General features: G+C 47.1%; 1 protein-coding gene across 21 annotated transcripts in view; it reads left to right on the top strand.

Annotated features, from left to right (window-relative positions):
- Positions 1–20265, top strand: part of LOC144936193 (uncharacterized) — a 109473-nt gene that overhangs the window by 8668 nt on the left and 80540 nt on the right. For 15 of the 21 annotated variants that reach the window (XR_013637402.1, XR_013637399.1, XR_013637398.1 and 12 more), the window contains one exon: positions 14126–14190. The exons of 4 other annotated variants lie outside the window; for them this stretch is intronic. The gene's annotated coding sequence lies outside the window, so the exon portion shown is untranslated. Of the gene's footprint in view, positions 1–9204; positions 9372–12106; positions 12324–14125; positions 14191–15886; positions 15907–20265 lie in introns of those variants that run through there. 2 more of the 21 variants (XR_013637406.1, XR_013637401.1) reach the window with 2 other exon arrangements.

The raw sequence follows: 20265 nt of genomic DNA, 5'->3' as shown, positions 1-20265 counted from the left end.
GTGGTGCTTGCCACCCACTCCCTCGTATGCCGTGCTGGCCTTCATAGGTGCTCGCAAACAGCACTTGCCCCAACAGTCTGTTAAGGCGATATGGGGGATCTTTGTATTTTTGTTCACATCATCATTTGGGAGACAATGGAGGCACCCGTGGTGCTGGGTAAACCACCCCCCACGGACCGCCGTGTCAGCCTTAATAGGAGCTCGCTAACAGCATTTGCTCCAACTGTCGGTTAAGGCTACATGGGGAGATCCTTGTCACTGTATGTTTACGTGTGTAGGTCTGTGGGTATGCACATTTGCACGTTCGTATATCCGTGTTTGTCTCCATGTTACCGGTATTGCGTGTGTTTGTGTGTTTGTGTGTGTTGTTGTTTTTTGTGTGTGTGTTTGTGTGTGTGTTTGTGTGTGTGTGTTTGTGTGTGTGTGTGTTTGTGTGTGTTTGTGTGTGTGTGTGTGTTTGTGTGTGTTTGTGTGTGTGTGTGTTTGTGTGTTTGTGTGTGTTTGTGTGTGTGTTTGTGTGTGTGTGTGTTTGTGTGTGTGTGTGTGTGAAAACGGTGGCACTACGCTACGAACCGGGCAAGCCGAGTTTGATTCCCGGCCATAGATCGACATTACCAGTGGTATTTAGTATCTGCACATTCCGCGTGTATCCAGGTTAACGAATGCGATGCGCGTACCGCAGCGAGGAGCACGGCACATCGCTTTCTCGAGTGCCATGCTGCCCCTAATAGGTGCTCGCTAACAGCACGTACCCCAACACTCTGAATGGCGACACATTGGGAATGTTTCGAGTGTCCTGCACCTAAATTTCGATTTAAAGCTTTCGTGACTGCAGGGATTCATCTTCTTGGTTAGACGCTGTCTCCCCGACAGACCTGGTCTTCACCTGAGGACGGCTGCTTGCGTTGTGGCCGAAACGTCGTGAGAATTATTTTATTATATTTTATTTTTATTATTGTATTACTTCCCTTCTACGTGACTTTACCGAAAGAACCAAGAAGATGTTCTGCACCTCTTTTTTTCCAGCGACCCTGGGGGGGGGGGGGGGGGAGGGTTCGATTCCTAGTCGCGGTCAAACATCAGTGGCCATTGTCGTGTGAACCTGCAATAGGCGTTTTTTATTCTTAGGTTTTTTCTGTAAAGTCACGTAGGTAAAACATTAAAATTAATAAAAGTAAAATAAAATAAAAATCATAGCTGTCGTGGCTGTGACGGTTCCACCTGAAGACGGAAGCTTGTGTTGCCTCCGAAACGTCGTGATTTTTATTTTATTTTACTTTTATTAATTTTTATGTTTTACCTACGTGACTTTACCGAAAAAACCTAAGAATATGAATCCTTGCAGTCACGAAAGCTTCAAATCTAGATGCAATTGGCGTTCTTTCGTCAAACACCTGCAGCGCTGTGGGAGACCCAAGGTGGGAGCGCATTGACCGTTTGACCACACCACGTGTCGTGGACGACATCTGGAGGTGCTCGCTAAAAGTCATTCAACAACCGCGGCACAAAGGGCGCCTCTGTATCTGTGTGTGTGTGTAGCGGAGAAGCTTTGCGTCCATTCATTTTTTTTCGATTGATCATTTGTTATAGTAATGTGACGCCAACAGTATCTTCAATAAACCTGCATCACTGAATCCTCATCTTGCTAATGCTAATTTAACTAAACATAGTCACCAATTAACGCTTAACGATACTCGCAATAGCAATAAAAACGACAGCTTTATGAAAACAAAACACCTTCATATAATTAGGGGATGCCTAGTTTCTCGAACAAGCTCGATAGATTCACCGTATTGCAATCGAACCTGTCAATCACAACCAATCAACCAACTCTAATAATGATTCAGTGGGTCCACCTGCACCAGGCTGTCCTGATCACGGTGTCGTCGCACCGACGTAAGGACCCGGTAATCAGAAAACTCACGACTGTCGGCGAGCGTTTGTTTATTTCTTTAGCGAATCGGCGGGCAAAATTAATAACATTTTTTGCTCTTTAACATGCCGATGTTTGCTGGGGGGAATGAAATCGCCATTTTTGCCCACGTGACAACTTTATTTTGTTGGCTCTGTCGGGAAGCGGAGGGTTACAATTTGATCACAAATTACCACACTTAAACCTTCACGATCATCCAACCAAAAAAAGAGATGCATTGTGATCCGCAATATTCAGTCCTATCACGCCAACGAACTCTCCCAACCCGACTTCTGGAGTTCTCAACATGGGTCACGAGTAGCTAAGCTGGTGGTGTGAAAACACGAACACCTTGGGGTGACAAAGGTGACCCGGCCGTCGCGCTCGACACACCGCTGCCTGGAGTCCCGTATGCCGCCCTTAATTAGGTGTTCATCACGATGATGCCATATGCTGCATGAGCGTAACTCAAAGCGCCTCGAGAAAATACAATTCACCGATTTCACTCTCTCACATTATCGATGCTCGATTCGTGAACGCGACTTCTCCGCCACGATGTTGGCTTAAAACAATTTTGAGCCGGACAAAGCGCGTGTGATGACGTACGCGACTGAGCGCCTTTCTCTCGCATGAAGCGTAATTATATAACTCGGTAATAATTCCAGTTTATGTAACGATTGCATCGCTTTGAGGAAAGGTATACTGCCCATGCAGAGGTTTTTTTTGGGTTAGATCGCGTAAATATGTGTTGTTAAAGTTGTACATTTTGTGGATTTACTCTCCAACACACCTGCGTGCTGTACTGGTAACGAATTGGCATGTTTTGTTTACGTGACAAACCTTGCTAATTGGCTTTTTTTTTGTTTACCAGACAAGGCCACAAATGATAGATCAACGGAGTGGGATTTGTACATTTCTAGCAGCCAAATACTCTCAAGTTTAGAGTGTTAACGCATGTTTCTAAATGTGGAGGGACAATCTGGAGGACCCGGGAGAAAATCTACGCGACCACTGGGAGAACATTCAAACCCCAAAATATACAGGCGGTAAGGGTCGGGATGGAACTCACGCCCACCTGTATACCAGGCGAGGTAGTTAACATCTCCCCACGTGGCACCCGACGACTCAAGCCATTCCGCTCGTCTTTAAAAAAGAAAAAAAAATCGACTTTGCGTGTACGAGACAGCCCCGGCTCGTAAGGCGATACGGGAAAGGCGACTCGAGGCGTGAGGCTCACGTGTACCGCACGCGACAAGTCGGGGAGGAGTACCTCTCATGCGTAACATGAACGAGAGAAGCCTTCCCTCTGTACGAAATGTCAAGCGGTTAGTCCGGCGTTACTGCCACCACCAGCCAATCGCGTGGCTCTCCGATGCGTTGTCGGTTTGGGGTGGGAGGGTTACACCAGCGCGTCTATTCGACACGATGCCCGACGTTTCGTTCCACGTGCTTGGAAGAGGATTGCTGGGGGGGAGGGGGGGTGAGAAGCCCCCAGCACGTGGTGCGGAACGTCGGACATCATCATGCCGATCAACACTCGGCACAGCTTGAAAACACAGCTGTTTGGCACGATGGCGCAGAGCTACGCAGTTGTACCACCACACGCCTCGTCATTTCCTCCTTCTGTGTGTTTCTGTTGCGCATTCCAAACGCCAAGCTTGTACCAGCTCCGGTTCTCACACCCCCCCCTCCACTCTCTCTCGCTTCCTTCAATTTCCTAGGCATTTGTAACAGTGATGTTCAATCGCAGTTTGTAGATGCCCCCCCTCCCCCGCCCCGATCTCTTCCCTGCTGACTGACTGCTAAGTCTCTCTCGAGTCCGTTCAAGAATCGCCCTCTCAATTGGTCGCGGCTCAATCAAACACTCTGCCGCACCTCCAGTCGCCACGATGCATCACCCGGCTTATCTATCAATTATTAACAGTTCTTAACACAGCCTCCTCTCCCTCGACCCTCCCCCCCCATCCTATTTAGCGGTTGTGGGCGCTGATTGGTTGCCAGCACCCCTGGCCATCCCATCCCGTCCAGCCCCACTCCTCCCAACCCCCCCCCTGCCCCCCCCCCTAGTGATTATACAGGTGGTGGTAAAATATTGAATGTGGGAATTGTGATTTTGCGTAAGGCGACGTCATTGCCCATTATGTTTCCGTAATTGGATTTCACTCGGCGCTAATGTGGCTTGGATATTTAGTTGTTGTTGTTGTTGTTGTTCTTGTTGTCGTAAAGTAAAATTTAATAATGAGCAACTTAGCGCATTTCGCAAGCAATGATTTGTCATGCGGTTGAGTTGTCACTCCCAGTTTTGGGCGAAGGTTCCAAATCATTGTTGACGCTCTTATTTGCGACTGTAACGGCTAGCACCCCCCCCTCCCCCCGCTTATCTCGTAATTTGTTTAGACGTGAATGACATGACCCATATGGATGAAGTCTATTACCCATGTGTGTGTGTGAGAGAGAGAAAGAGATTTTATTTCAGTAAGATATACAATTAATTATAGAACAAGTCAAAATTACATTATCCTTCCAATATTAATACAGATGTTTGCGACCGATCTGACTAATTTGAGCAATTAATTAAGCTTAAACTTTTTTATGCAATCAACGTTTAAGAATCTGTTTGTGCCATCATTTTTAATTATGGATCTGTTGAAATGCGATTCGTCAAATTAAAAAAATTAGCAATTTAACACCCGAGACGTGTTTTTTTTGCATTTAATTGGACTGCTTTACGCAGTACAAAAAAAACCCACCACGATCAAACGGCAACAAGGAGTCTTAACTTGCAAATGAAACGTAGACAGGACTTGGAGATGGATATTGAACTTGCCATAACGCTTTGAGTGACAAGTGTGTGGTTGCAGGTAGATCACGCGACTTTAATTTCACCTTCCAAGCGAGTTGGTAACCAGCAGTCTCTCTTTGATGAAGATGTTTGAATTAGTCTGAGTGGGTGCTCGCCTGGTGGAATAACATATATATTTAGACAGTACATCTGTCTTATACGTCGTGGGAAGTCACACGTCATGAAAATATAACTAAGTTGTTATTTTATTGGATATGTAGGTACAGTCTGTAATTTTTCATTTCTGTTGCGATGCAGGAGCAACAATGAGTGAGCGAGTGTAAGATTATATCGCGTGATGTAACCACTCATCGATGTATCCACTGGACGTGTAACCAACGATGCAACGAGTCATCAATTAAAATAAATTCTTAGGCTCACGATTCACGCATTAGATCGTGCGCATAAACTTAACATCCTCCTAAGACTTTCCACCATCACTAACCGTATTACAATGACTCTGGTCCAACTCAAATCAAAGAGGCCAGCATTTTTTTCTAGCAGTCTTTACTCTGTGAATGAAAAGGGCAATGCAATTCCTAATAATTGAAACGTACACAAATGTTGGTGAAACTTCAAAGCGATGAGATGCTTTCCAAATAGTTTCATTCCCCGCAGATTGTCAAGTAGCGTTGCTAAAATTGTCACACTGCAAATAACAACGTCCCAAAACATAAATCGCTTTGAATAATGAATACTTTTTTACTCCGAGAAAATAATGCAATTTTGCGCCCTTCTTTCGGGCGAAATTCTTACCTTTTTATGCAGAGCATGAGCCGCTTCAAGACGTCGACCTGTGCTCATCGTTCACCGTACAATCGGAAGCGCACTCCCGCTGCTCGATTTCGATAGTTTGTAGAGAGAGAGAGAGGGAGGGAGAAAAAAAACCGATGGGGAATCGTTCAGCATTGATTCCATCCACGCACGCATTGGGGCTGCGACGTTTGTCGAGGCTTTACACATATCAGAAGAGACGTTTTCTACAAGCCCCGTCAACTGGGCCCCATCAAATAACGGGGCAAGGTGGCAAGCCGTTTTTACAGATGAATGTTTAAGCGACGGGTCCTGGGGCCCTTGGCTTTTATTGATGGCATTATGAATGGCCACTATTACGCCCCTAGCATTCTTGAGCAGCGTATGATCCCACATGGCCAAAAGACCGATTGGATGCAGGTTCATTCGTCAAACGTGATGGCAAGCCCCGAGCACGCGTTTCGGAAAACCCGCTGCAGCGTCCCGACACTGAACTTATTATCGCGCTCGCTCCCGCTATTGACGACGCTGTTGTCGCCTACAAAAAAACAACCCCCCCTCCCCCCCATGCTGCTCTGCCAAGTTGCAAATCAAGATTTACACATTCTAAAGATTTTAACATTCTGAAAAATGTCAAGATTACCCCCCCCTCCCCTCCATCATATTCAGTAAAAAAATAAAATCAAAGCAAAACTACATCTGTGAATTTATTGATTAAAAGCAAAGCTACATGGATTAATTAATTACTGAATGCTGCTTTTCCTTGAATAGATTGTTCTTCTTTTACTTAATTTTGATGATGATGGAGGGAGGAAAGGCATTGTTTTGGTTTCACGGATAATCTTGACATTTTTCAGTTATGGATACATCGTGTTCGGTGGGTTAATGCCTATTCCACGACGTTTGACCAGCATGGAAGAGTAGGCCAAAATACAATCCGGGGGGTTCTCTCGAAGTCCCTCCCGTGGAGGGTCGCGGTGGGGGGTGTGGGGGGCTCTTCTGCCAGCCAAGCACAACGCGGGCCTGTACCTTTAACTTTACGTTGGCATTTATTTTACGTGACAGTCGCAGCATCAGCAGGAGTACCGCACACAACGCACTCCCTTTGAGGGGGTGGGTGGGTGGTCGGGGTGGCATTTTTGTGGCTTTATGGCTGAGACGTAAGTGAGCTTTGCCACAAGGGCCAGCTTGCACGGTATCGACGATGCAACTTCTGGCGCCGCCGCTGCCGCTGCTGCTACTGCTGCTGCCCGCAAATTCCTGCAGGGAATGAATGACCCACACCGCGCCTGCCACCTGTTACGTAGACAGATGCCGACGAGCCGCTTGACATCGTTGACAAGAGCCCTCGTGGTACATCGCGCGACGCCCGCGTTGTCGTCGCGATCCCACGCAGGAACGTTTCAATTCACCCCCGCGATTTAATGGTGTAAATAGATACACGACGCGTGCTTGATGACACACACACACGCAAAAAAAAATAGCTGTCGCTATGTATATTATGGCGACTTGGGTCTTCCCTTGCCCCCCCCTCCCTCCCACACACCCTCCTCCTGCAAAGGAGATAATGAATCTTAATGGGAGGAGGGGGGAGGTTTTCCGGTGGGGAAAAGGGGCGCCGAATTGAATTGTTAATCCGGTTGTCGCCGAGTCGCCGTGTACAGCAGATGTTCGCGGCTCTGTGGTCAAACAAATTAACGATGCCAATCATCCTTGCTCCTCCAGGACTTGGTGGGAGAGCCTTTGTCAAGTGTCCTAATGGCACTAATTGGAGCCGTGTTGTTTACTGACGTCGCATATTGGAAGGAAAGAAAGAAAGGCAGGCAGGCAGGCAAGCAGAAATAAATGCGGATGGATAAGAATCGCGTGAACTGCTCCTCCGCGGGTGGCGCATTTGGGTTGTGGCCGCGCGTTGAAGCGGCACGAAGTCCGACGGTTCACCCTTGCGTGCGCTGGGAAGCTTCTTCAGCGCTTAGCATGGCAACGTCGGGCGAACGACATCGTGGCCCTAACCTGTAAACACCTCGGAGAGCTGAGCCGTCAAAAACTGTGCAGCAGCAGCAGTCGTAGTAATAGGAGTAAGAACCGTGGGGAATCCATAATCCAGGTTTTTGGGTTAGATCGCGGAAATATTGATGTGTCGTTAAACCCGCCACCACCCGACACAGCCAATGTCACCCACAACAATTATTGTCCAACACACCGATGTGCTGTACGAGTAACGAATTGGCATGTTCTGTCTACGTGAACAACCTTACTAATTGGCTGTGTTGGGTGGTGGTGGTGGGTTTAACGCATTTATATATTTACTCGATGTAACCCAAACACCTCTTGTGGATAATATTGGTGGCGTAAGCCTACTGCGTCTTCAACGCTGGGAAATGTCGGTCAACAAGGGGTGCAAATCAGATGCTGAAAAGAAGTTGCGTAATGATGCATTTATTCATCGGCGACCGTCGGTTATTAGGCTCACAACAACGAATCGCGGGGGTTAAGAATCAATATTCGTTTTTGTTCTCCTTATGATCACCTTATGAGCAACGGAGTAAAACGTTGGTGGACGATGTGGTGGCGTAGCGGGCACCGCTGTTCGACACCAGTGCAGGCCTGAGTTCAAATCTTGGCCGTGGTTAACGTCGGTAAGAAGAGATATCTGATCTGGTCTTGAGTCTCCCCTTCATCAGCTCACACTGGCCAGTGTAGAGAAGAGTGGTCAAAAACAAAACCAAAAAAACCCGTGACTAACACATTATTGACAAAGGGCTGCACGTGACTTGCGTTGTGTGTCACAGGTTCGTGTGATCTGGCAGCCACTAGAGGCCTCTATTGGGATCCTTATTTCAGTGTGAACCAGTTTTGTCATGGACTTTAAACAGTGTTAGTCCAACGAGGTTACGATGTTATGAATAAAATAATAATAGGCTTGACCTTCTATGGCAATATAACAGGCTTTTAAGATGTTCACGCACCAAATAGATATTTATTGCAAGGCACCAATTCTCGATTAACCGCACATAATTGTAGCAAAACACGCAAACAAACGCGTTCTGATAATATATGCATTGTCTTTGAAACTTATTTCCAGAAAGGGTAAAGTCTATTCTTATTTTTCATCATTTTGATACTGGCAAAACTTCCCATGGCTTCCTGTGCGTTATCAGCGCGTTCGTGATGGACTGGACTGATACAAGTGCCGATAACAAACGTTCAAGATTATTACCTCACCTCAATATGAAAACAACCGATTTTAGGATAAAATCGGGACAATTCATTGAATCACAGTGAAGCGTCAACTATTAGGCCCCATGCTAACAAGTTTTGCTTATCGAATGATAATTTAACTTCGAAGCTCAATCTTTGTCATGAACCGATCAATCTACGTGATCGCATCACGGAACTCGTCCAATATAATTCCCACTTTTTTCCAGGTCCGTTTCTGATTTTTTGTATAATCTGCCCCAGCGAGATTTTTCAAATAATTTCTGCAATGTCTAGCAATGTTAGGAAGCCACTGGAAGAAAACTAATTTCTTTCTAACAGCTTTTTGCGTTTAGTTTGCTTTCCTTCCCCCACACCTCCGATTAGCATGGTTGGCTACGTATGGTGCGAAAGAAGTTCAACACACATGTACATTCAGCATTCACAGCGTGAGCATTGAGCGATGCAAATTGCGCCCTGTGTCGTCTATTTATCCCAGGCTGCGAGAGGTGGTCTTAGAGGCGGTGAGGTGGTTCCCACATCTCTTCCGGAGTCAGCGGTTCAAATCATGGCCCCCTGCAACGCATGAGACTCTTAACGCCGCAGTGTGAAACCCCTTCAATGCATTCGAGGGCCCAGGTGATGTTCTCTCCGGCGAGCTGCGAGGTAGGCCTTTCATCGCTTGTACCTGCCAAAAATCTAGCAGCCGCTCCATGTCAACGTACCGGCATGGTGAAGCATGTTTAAGCAACCTCCCGTCACCCGCACGGCATGGGTTGTGGGAGGTTCAACGACCGTACTTCACCACGCTGGTCAGTGCGGGTGGGTGAAGGCCGCGGAGTGCAGGCGTGGTAGCTTAGAAGTACAGTGGAGCAATGGGGCTTCGGCACTCCCCTCTACTGGTCACCACGTAGGTCTTCGTGCCTGTGACTCGCTGTGTGTGCTATGTTGGTTACTAATCGAAGCACTATGCAGCCTCATACGGCTTGGCTTCTGAGTTCTGTCGAGATCGGGCACACGCCTAGTGATTTGGTCAAAGGCTCTCAAGATATTTAAATAATTGTGTGTTTTGGGTGGTCAACATTTCGTGGCATCATTTGCATTCAATTGATTGTGTTGTGGCCTCATAGCCCAAATTTCAACTCTGACATACAATTAGGCATAGCAGTGGGGCAGTGGTCCAGTCGATATGGCAGTGCGCTTTGAACCTGGTGACCTGGGTTTCGAGTCCCGGTCACAGAAAACATCCGTGCATGTGAGTGATATGTAAACTGGTCCTAGATTATCCACCTTCGCCAACCAGCAGTGATCAGCATGGTGAAGTATGGCCAAACAAAGCCCCCACGACTGAACGGCATTGGAGAGGCCTTCATCCAGCAGTGGATTGCCAAAGTGATGTAAAGTGATTCGTTCTTTTGTTGCTCACTCCGCTTGTCCTGGTCAGGGTCGCGGCAGCAGCATGTTACCATGTAAGGTTAACTGGGCTCTCTGGCTCTTTTTCAGAAGCGACCTGGCCACAAATGGTAGATCAACGTGGACATTTATAGCAGCGAAATAAACTAAGCGCATGTTTCTAAATGTGGAGAGAAAAATCGGAGGAGCCAGAGAAAATCCACGTGACCACGGGGAGAGAAACATGCAAACTCCAAATATACAGGCGTCAGTGTCAGGATCGAACCCACGACCTCCTGTACCTCAGGTGAGGTAGTTAACATCTCGCCGCCGTGGTGAGATGTTAACTACAGGCTAACAAGCCAGTCTACTCAGGGAGCCTCTGCTTTGTTTCGAGGTTGGTACAAATAAACGATAATGTGCACGTTAAGCGCTTATGCACGTGGCAATTTGTCTGGCTGTGGCTCATGTGGTGGAGGTTCTTAACGATGCAGAATGTGCTCAGATTATTACGTGGCTTGAGATCCAAAAACATCTAATTTGATTCATAATTCTACCTGCGAAATCATGTTAAGTATATGAAGATGCCCTTTTGAACATATTCTTAAATTCCTATATTTCCTGAAAACTATACAGAACCTGGACATGGTATTGTTGAGTTGTGTGGTAAGGTTGGTAACGATTTGTTCATGGGTTTTTAGATGTTCATGAAAACATCTAAAGTGTCTATGGAGGGATGGTTACACCATATCTCCCAGGCATGGCACAAAGCTGCCAAGTGGCTCCCTTAAAAAGATAGTGAATTATAAATGTAACGGGCCATTACAACGGCTGCCTTAAATTTATATAAAGCAATAGCGGCACATGGAAACACTTCATAAATGTAAATAATGTGCAATTTACTGAAAGTAAAACAACGCAGTGCCTGTGTAAGCTATGTAGAGAAAGTGAGGGATGTATTTGATTGTTTGGACAGGTGAATTATGAGCATCTGAACGGAGCGATCACTTAGCCATTGCGAGTCGGGTTTAACAGCGCTCCGGTTAATATCTCATGCAGCACGTGAGCTAAAGTGACATTCGGAGACGCGGTTGCATCTTCCTATCTCGCATCTAAATCAGCTCTGCTCAGTCCCGCACGCCCCTCATAATTCATCCTTAATTACAGTAAACTCATCACAAATGTACGTTGAATTTTAACTCTCCGAAGCACATGGCACTCTGTGTGTGTGTGTGTGTGCATGTGTCCCACGTGCCATGCTGGCCTTCATAGGTGCTCGCCAACAACACTTTTCCCAACAGCCTGCTAAGGCTATACGGGGGATCTTTGTCTTTGTGTGTGTAGTATAGTGGTTAGCATGCTACGAACCCGGCAACCCGGGTTCAATTACCGCTCACGGTCAACACCAGTGACGATTATCTGAACCGATCCTGGGCCTCCCCTAAGTCGACTCAGCCTCAAACGAGTACCTGGTGTGGAGTGTAAACATCGCCACTGGGGAGACAAAAGCGGCTGGGCATGGTGTTGGCCACCCACCCCCTCTTGTGCCGTGCCGGCCTTCATAATTGCTCGCTAACAGCACTTGCCCCAACGATCTGTTTAGGCTATTTGGGTGATTTTTGTCTTTCTAAGCGTGTGACAGTGTCTCTTTGACTTAATTGCATGTTGAATCATTCATCGAAATGTGTGACAATTATTTTTCTTATCAGAGGCTGACTTTAGCCACCAACCATAGCAACTAATAAAATACATTTTCGCTCACACGCTATGTGGATTTAATATGTTCTTTTTATGTTTTTCATACAAATGAAGCGTACACATTACGCAGTTTTTTTCGGCTTTCTTTTTAAGAGGACATCACATTTGACCGTTTATACTTTTTTTTCCTCCCGATTAATTTTTATTGACGCTTCTCTCTCTCATTCTATTCCACAACCTCGTTTATGCATGAACACGTTTCACACAAGGTTGGTTTTTTTCTTCTTCTGCACCCCACGTTCCCGTACCAGGTCTCCCTTTACGGACGAGACACGTGATCCGAATGGGCTCTCACCTGATGCGTGGAACGGCAATGAACCAAGGGACGGAAGGAAGTGTATGCCGTCGATCGCTGTCTCAACAGCTATGGACTTTGGCTCCCCCAAGCTGCCTGGAAGAAAATCAGGAATCTTGGTCTCAACAAAGCAAAATAGCCATGCGCTCACGGCGCTGCAATCCAAGCCAACACTCTGCCACAATTGCAATCATGAAAATTCCATTGTAAAAAAAATAAAATCCGTGTCAAAAAAAAAACCATTGTAATTGTCGTATAATCTCTACCGAACCATTGCATGTAATGTGCTGCACCGTCACGTTAGTTAAGTGAGCGGAAGCATTGCGCTGCCGCGGCTAATGAAGGCGCAGTGATCTCGCCTCGTGACTCATCGCGAGCACTCGAGAGCGTGTTTTGACACGCTGACAAACGCGAATCTATTACGGCGAAAACAAACGCGCGCGGCGTTTATTAAAAAAAACAAGTATCAGCCCCGGGAGCTCTTGGGGCTGAGTGTGAGAGACACACGGCGAGAGAGAGAGGGAGGGAGGGATGGAGGTGTCTGCGTTGGGACGAGGAGCCGGGAGCCGCAGTCTATCTGGTGTGGACCAGGAGGGATCCAGGGTCAGCTTAATTATGCGTCTTTGTTGTGATCGAGACGCACCGCCGCTTCCAGCCCATCGGCTGGCGGTTTTTGCAGCGAATTCCTCCACCCAACTCGTCGCGGCGTGCGAAGCATCGATGGGACGGGGTAGCCTCTCGCGCGCGAGCGGGGAGTATAACGACGACTGCCACGAAACACAGTTGCCTACAGCGTAGACTCGCTGGATAGGCCCTCGTCTCTTGAGAACTGACCTTTTTTGTGTGCGTGTTAGTTTGTTGGCTACGTACGGTGGCGAAAGAAATTGAACGTGCACATCGCTGCAACTAATGAACGCGTCGGTTGTTTCACGCGCTTGTGTCGATTATTTTATTTCTTCCGATTCAAGATCGTTCGTCGTCAACACTTGTGGCACGTTTGGAAATACCCCGTGGAACGCAAACTGTCCGACACAGTTGAGACATTTACGTTGACTTTAACAGAACGTCTAAGTCTGTGTCAGCCTTTTGTATCATCACATCATAACTAAAACATATAGGTAAATGTATTAATGGATATTCTTGCAAAACAATGCTTCCGTAGTGCTAGATTTTAGTATATTATGGTTTCCTTAAGTATTTAAAAGGAGGCTTAGGCCATGAGATGGCTCAGTGTGCTAAGTGGGCCCTCTAGGGCTGAGTGTTGGGTGATTATTCCCACAAGAAACATCACAGCTTGTGGATGCAATGCACGCCAGAGATGTAGTGAGTTAAAGGTCTCAGCTCAGTCACCAATGGCCATGCAAAAATGCCCCCATCACATTAAATGTTCGATCTGCACCCGATATATCTGAATTCCAGCTCTGGGATTTAAATATATCGGTTTCACTGTCACGCAATGAACATTACGCAATGCAGCGTGTTAGAAAGTGCCACCCTCTACTGTGTGAACGAGACGTCACTTCAAGCAATATCTCAGTGGTAGCTCTGCGTCATCCGCTTCCGCCCTCTAGCACGACGTGTTGCACTGCTCTGCGATTGTGCCGAATGGATTCTGAATCTCGGCATGTGACGCGGATCGCACAATTTGCGGGTACACTTGGAGGTGGAGGTGGTGGTGGCGTGGAGGGAGGGAGGGGGATTGACGCCTTTGTGAAGGGAATGAACTTGACACGTGGGAGCTCTTAGGTGTTAAAATGTCACTCACAAGTGCTGGCAATGAAGTGGATGGTCACAAGCGCACCGCGTTGCTGGTGTGTGAAAACAAATGTCGCGGCATTTGACGGGATGATTCTCGCTTAGCGGGTTGTAACGAGGGTGACCGTAAATCAGCTGGGGCTTGGACACGTCAAAAGAAGCGCACCTGCAGACACTGCATATTGACTGCCAGAGATGATGTTGCCGGTTCTCTTCCCAGGCAGCCCCTGAGACCCGACGGGTGATGGAACTGCTGACAACGGACGCTCCGAGTTAAACCTTCAGGTAACAAGTCCACGTTTGTTTTGTTTAACCAGGCGAGAACTCAAGAGACCAGGATCGTCTCATTTGCAAGAGTCACCTGGGGAATTAGTATGCCGGTAGTGGGGCGGCGATGATTGCTATGTGTAAAATTCAAGCGTGGCAAATTTGGAACGTGACGTTAGCGCGCAACGGGGCTCCCTCTCACGATCGACGTCGGGGGATATTTAAACATCCAGCTGTGAGGCAGACAGTGCGTAGGCATCTTATCATGATCGTCGCACACCGCGGTAATAATCGGGGCGGCCGCTGGATTCAAACCGTGAACCTCTTTGACGAGCGACGAACGCCACTACCGCTAGGCCGCGTCATCTCGTTCTCGGTGGGCGCTCAACTCTAAGTGGTCGCTCGAAGTCGTCTAACGTCGCGTACCTGTCAACCCCTTGTCAGTGCCCACCTTATTACAGACCAATTCAGACCTTATTGGTCACCCCGTGCCCCATATAAATCTCAACGTTCATCCTACAAAATCCCATCACGAGTGAGAAACACAAAGAGACAAACACTTTTTTTTTGCCCGTATTGAAACGGCTGTTCGCTGTATAGACCTGAAAACTCAATTTCCCTGTCCAAGAATACGAGAAAACCGTGTGGGTTGACAGCGATGACATCGGGAGGGGTTGAGGCATTGTACTGTTGTTGCTCATCTCCCTGCCTCTGCAACTCTATTCCGAATCAAATGAGGAGTGCTGCGAAACGCATCTCAATCTTTTAAATCGAATGCAAAACATATCATTGAGCGAGGTGGCTTATTTTTTGGGATTTCATTGGCAAAATGGTTTCTGGATGAGTATTTTTGTGTTATTGTATCGTACCCGTGGGCACACTGCGTGAATAGCACTTCCGTAATCTCCACATTGCGATGCAGTCACTTCGCGTGGTTTTGAAACAAAAGTTGCGGGGAGCATCTTAGAATGGGCCACGTGGCCTTTATTGTCACCATTTTTTAATAACTTTATTGGCGCCCATCACAGTCAACAACTTTATTACCACCACAGCCACTTTTCTTTCGCCCAGTTTCCATTCAATATTTTGTAACTTTATATTGTATACACTTGTGTCCCACTTGCCCTGGACGCACCTCTGAGTAGCACGGTTGGCTACGTACAGTGCGAAAGAAGTTACATACATTAAAAAAGCCCTGCTCTTGAAATCATACCTTTTAGGGGATTTTTTTGTTTTTCAAAGTGACCCCAAACTTTTTTGTGCATCGTTCTTCCCGGACAAGCTTATAGCCCAGAGAATATAATCCAGAGAATACGGTACGTAAAACAAATCTCACATCTGATTGTTATTGTTGAAAATTGCAACTCTTGGAACCTAAGCGTCCTGTGTGGTGTGAGACGTTCAACAACTCTCAGCCACCTTGCTTCAGCCTGCATGGTTGGCTGGTGGTAAATTTCACCATCAGTAAAAAAAAAAGAAACATTGATACGCAAGACAATGCGGCGTTGCAAATATAAGCACCGTCCGACGGACGACCTGACGCGCCAGTCGGAGGTTACGCTAACAGGGTCAAACTCCGATGGCCCGGATAATTTGTCACAGTTCCTAATCGATAGTTCGCAAGCCCTCAGCTCGCCACCAACCCGTCCGAGCCGCTGTCGTCTCGTGTTACTCACCGCCCCCCCCCCGCTCACGGCACGTGATGCCTTCTTAGGCTTGGCTCTCATCCGACGATAACGAAGCTTCTTGGCTGCCGGCCGATGATGCATTGACGACGACGACGACGCTGCCGCCCTCCGTGTATTGTTGAGCAGTGGGGTCCCGCCGAAAGAGTCGGGCGTTGTCAATGAGAGACGGATCAATGATCGTTGATCTAATAGCCACCTTGTGCCCGCGCATACCTCCTGCGCTTTCAAAATTAATTGTTGATTTTACCCAGAAGTCTCACTAGCCGGGTTTATAATAAGAGGTATGTGCTGTGAAGAAGCGCCGTTGCTTGATATTTCACCGATGTTTCTGTATTTTTTCCTCTGAAGGACACGGTGTTATTGATGATCGTGTTCATTGTGTTTTTACTTGTGCTTGCACACCACTGCCAACGCTGCAGCAGCAGCAGCGTCACCAAATACTGTGTTTAATAAGAGGTTGGAGAACTAACTCAGATAATTCTAGATGGCACGCGCGTAAGTCGTGTAAGTTACCGTTATCCACTGCGGGATTGATTCACGGTGGCGACCATGACTGGCATCGTGTACTGGGATATTTGGCGTGGGTTTTAGAGTAGTCCTGCTCTATAACCATATGTAATTGAATAAAACTCATCACATGTAACTAATATTGATTATTGTTGTTGTTGTAACGTATTCACTACGTCAAAAATACATTTTAACACGTAGGCTTTCGCGACCAATATCATCCAAATCTGGCTGTCGCCTGATGAAGCTCATCGTAATTAGTGGCGAAACGTCGTACTCAGATTGTAAATGTTGCGGCTTGGCTCTCCAACACACCGGTGTGCTGTACTAGTGACGAATTGGCCACGTTCTGTTTACGTGACAACCCTTATTAGTTGCCTGTGTCAGGTGGTGGTAGGTTTTAACGACACATTTATATATTTACACGCTCTAACCCAAAAAAAAACCTCTATTATGGAAAAATACTTTTGTTACAAAAATAAAGACCTACACATGTATGTCCTGTTTGCGAGTAGAACAACTACTGTTTGAAGAATGTATACAACCGTTTGCCTGCTTTATTAATTGTAATAATAACTTTTCGTCTAATAAACAGCACTTATTTGGATTTTAAAAAGCGAATTGGTAACCTGGTAACTGAGTCTCAAGGCATCTTTTCAGGAGGTTATTATACTAATTTCCAGAGGTGTGGACTCGAGTCATGTGACTTGGACTCGAGTCAGACTCGAGTCATGAATTTGATGACTTGCGACTCGACTTGGACTTGCATAACAATGACTTTGTCCCACCTATGAGATGTGGACTCGAGTCATGAGACTTGGACTCGAGTCAGACTCGAGTCATGAATTTGATGACTTGCGACTCGACTTGGACTTGCATAACAATGACTTTGTCCCACCTCTGCTAATTCCTCTTTTGACATTTCCGATGCGCGAGTGGATAACAGACTGGTGGAGATGTATATTAAAGATGTAATAATCCAAACGTATCAGTAGCAATTTCCACGACACATTTGTTAGTTCCGATAAAAATAAATACATTTACATTTGTAATAGGATAGCGCGAGGAAGTCCGCCACCTCCAACTCCAATGTGAATAGCAAAGGTCGTTTGAAGAGCTCTCAAAACTAGTTCCACGTGGAGTGATACACGGCTCGGCGAGAGTTCCCAATGGACACGCCATCTCCTGGCACGACGCCGGTAGCGCGGTGAGACTACAATTTGGTGGGCAATACCCCCTCCAAAAAGTGAACAATATATGAAGTACCAACATTATTAAACTTTTTGAGTAAAAATACGTAATCGTTTCTCGACAACTCGAACACGATCTACAGTCTAACATTAATACACACCTTTCACTTTTGACACGTGCGCGCGTGGGCATGTACTGTATGTTTACAATAACTTCTTTAATTTAAACAGCACGAAGCTTTGGCGAAATTTGCCGTTGGTTTTGGCGAAAACCCAAAGATGGTCGCGGCAGCGGCGGCGGCGGCAACAACATATGGACTTTAATGCCCTTCTCCTGCGAGCGTGGCAACAGACAGGCTGTCTCTGAGAGGCCCATATTGGCGCAACCGCTGTAAAACCGTAAAATCACAGCCGATCGATAAGCAGGGCGACTTAATAGGCAGCAGCGACGTTGCTGTGGGCTGAGTGTGAGGGGGGGAAGGGCCCAGTAGAAGACACCGACTGTGGCGGGTATTACGCTGCGATGATTGGGGCCTCACTCACTGAGGGGCCAGCCCTGAAGCTCTTGGGGTCATGACCCCTGTCCATGAAGGGTCTCCTCGGGAGAAACCCCGACGGTTCATGTTAACCGTGTTTGCAAGCTTCATCTGCCATCCACTCTGGCCCCCCTCGATCGCGAATGACCCCAAAACACTTCAGCACCACCTTCTGATTTATACGGCCACGCGTTGGATTTTACCCACCCCGCCCTTGTTTGTTTTACGAAATTAATGTTTCAGCGATTTCTCCGTTGCGTTACTTGACGCGTGTGTGCGCGCGCGCGCGCGCGTGTTTCCCGAGCGGGGGAGCGGGGGAGCGGGGGAGCGGTGGTGCAGCGGTTAGCCCGCTTCGCTGCGAACCCAGAGCGACCTGAGTTCGATTCATGACCAAAAACAGTGCCGGATATTTGCACCGGTCCCTGGGCCTCCCCTAGGTCGACTCCGCCTCAAATGAGTACCTGGTGCGGTGTTTAAGCATCGCCACTGGGGAGACAAAGGCGGCCGGGAATGTTTGCTGGCCACCCACCCCCTCGCGTGCCGTGCCGACCTTCATAGGATGCTCGCTAACAGCACTTGCCCCAACAGTCTGTTAAGGCTACACGGGGGATCTTTTTCTTTGTGGAGAATGGTGGTGCAGTGGTATTTCGATTACACTGTGAACCTGGTTACCAGGTTTGATTCCTCGCCACAGCCGCCACCAGTGATATCAGAAGCAGTCCTTGGCATCTTCTAGGTCGACTCAGCCTCAAATTAGTAACAGGTGCTGTGTGCAGACATGAGCATGAGGGAAACAAATGCTGAGTGACGTGTTGACCACACTACCTCCAACGTGCGCTTTGCTTGCCTTAAGAGGCGTTCGTGAAAGGCTCTTGGCCCAATAGTCCATTGAAGGCTATTTCACGGATCTTTGTGTGTGTGTGGGTGTGTTGCTGTGATTGATTTTTATTTAATTCTATTCATTAATTTTTCAAGAGAGGATTGGGACATTTCTGTCCAGGTCTTTTGGGGAGCTGATCCCTGGTGCTGGGGAGTCAGTTATATCACGATGCTTCATGCATGTCATGGTTAAGAGTGAATAAAGAGCAGTGAGTGATCTGGTATCATGATCAGCTCAATGGCCCCACTCTCAGTGCACACAGAAACCATATGGACGTAACCAAGTTAATCTCAGTGCTTACTTATCTATCAATTTCCACTCTCACATTGAGTCTAATAATGCAACGGCAGCAGTGGGGATACAAAGGAGGCCAAGAGTGGTGGTGTGACTCCCAATGTGCCGACATTTAATTTTTAGTCAGTGTATGTTGTCAGCTGTGTGTGGACGGCAGTTGCCCTCCAGCAACAATGGAGAGCAGTGGATCGACGCACAAAACAACGAGCAGAGCGCCGAGCGGCTAAAACTCAGAAAGTTGGCGCAGTAGGGAGCAGAGTTGATGCACCTACAGGCCATCTCAGTCAGGCAACCTATTGCACCTGGGTCTGTTCCGTGACCTCCTGGCAGCGAGTCTTCGACACTTCACGTGGCCTCAAAGTGCACCTGGCCTGGCACAAGGGCCGTGATGACATCACCGCCACTTGGTGGTGAACGGCGGCGGTTGTTGTTGTTGTGCAAGGCATTCAAGAATTCATCGCAATGCCTGTCCCAGCGATTCGATTGCCACAATGCTGGGTTGTGATTTTCTTTAAAAAAGACGCGATAATTTTTTGTATTGTTCCTTTTTCTGCATCGTTTGTATTTCTGCCTATGTATTCCGTACCATTTATCCTGCCTCATTTGTGCCATCAGCCTAAATGTAGCATGAGCTTGTAATTTTTTGCAAATGTTTTGCATCAATGGTAAATAACCAGTTCCTCACATGCGCACGACTTAATACTTGCATCGTGAGCTCAAGAACAGATTTTAATAACCGATTCAATTCATTGTTACGTGTCTACTGTAGATGTAAAGATGCCTAGAGTCATCGGTTCACATCGATTCCTGAACTCGCAATATATGCTCATGTACGATCATGGAAATTCCACGTGTGTAAGAAATTCAGTTTTTTTGTATTTATATGCTATGCGTGTATTTGCTTCACGTGATTCCTGCAGACAAAATAAATTAAAATCCTCAATCAAATCATGCCCGCCAAATCGTGCTGACATTTCATCGAATCACTGCAATTTGTA

This window comes from Lampetra fluviatilis, chromosome 15, assembly GCF_964198595.1.
Source record: "Lampetra fluviatilis chromosome 15, kcLamFluv1.1, whole genome shotgun sequence".
Taxonomy (NCBI): Eukaryota; Metazoa; Chordata; class Hyperoartia; order Petromyzontiformes; family Petromyzontidae; genus Lampetra; species Lampetra fluviatilis.
This window is presented reverse-complemented; position numbering and strand designations above follow the sequence as displayed.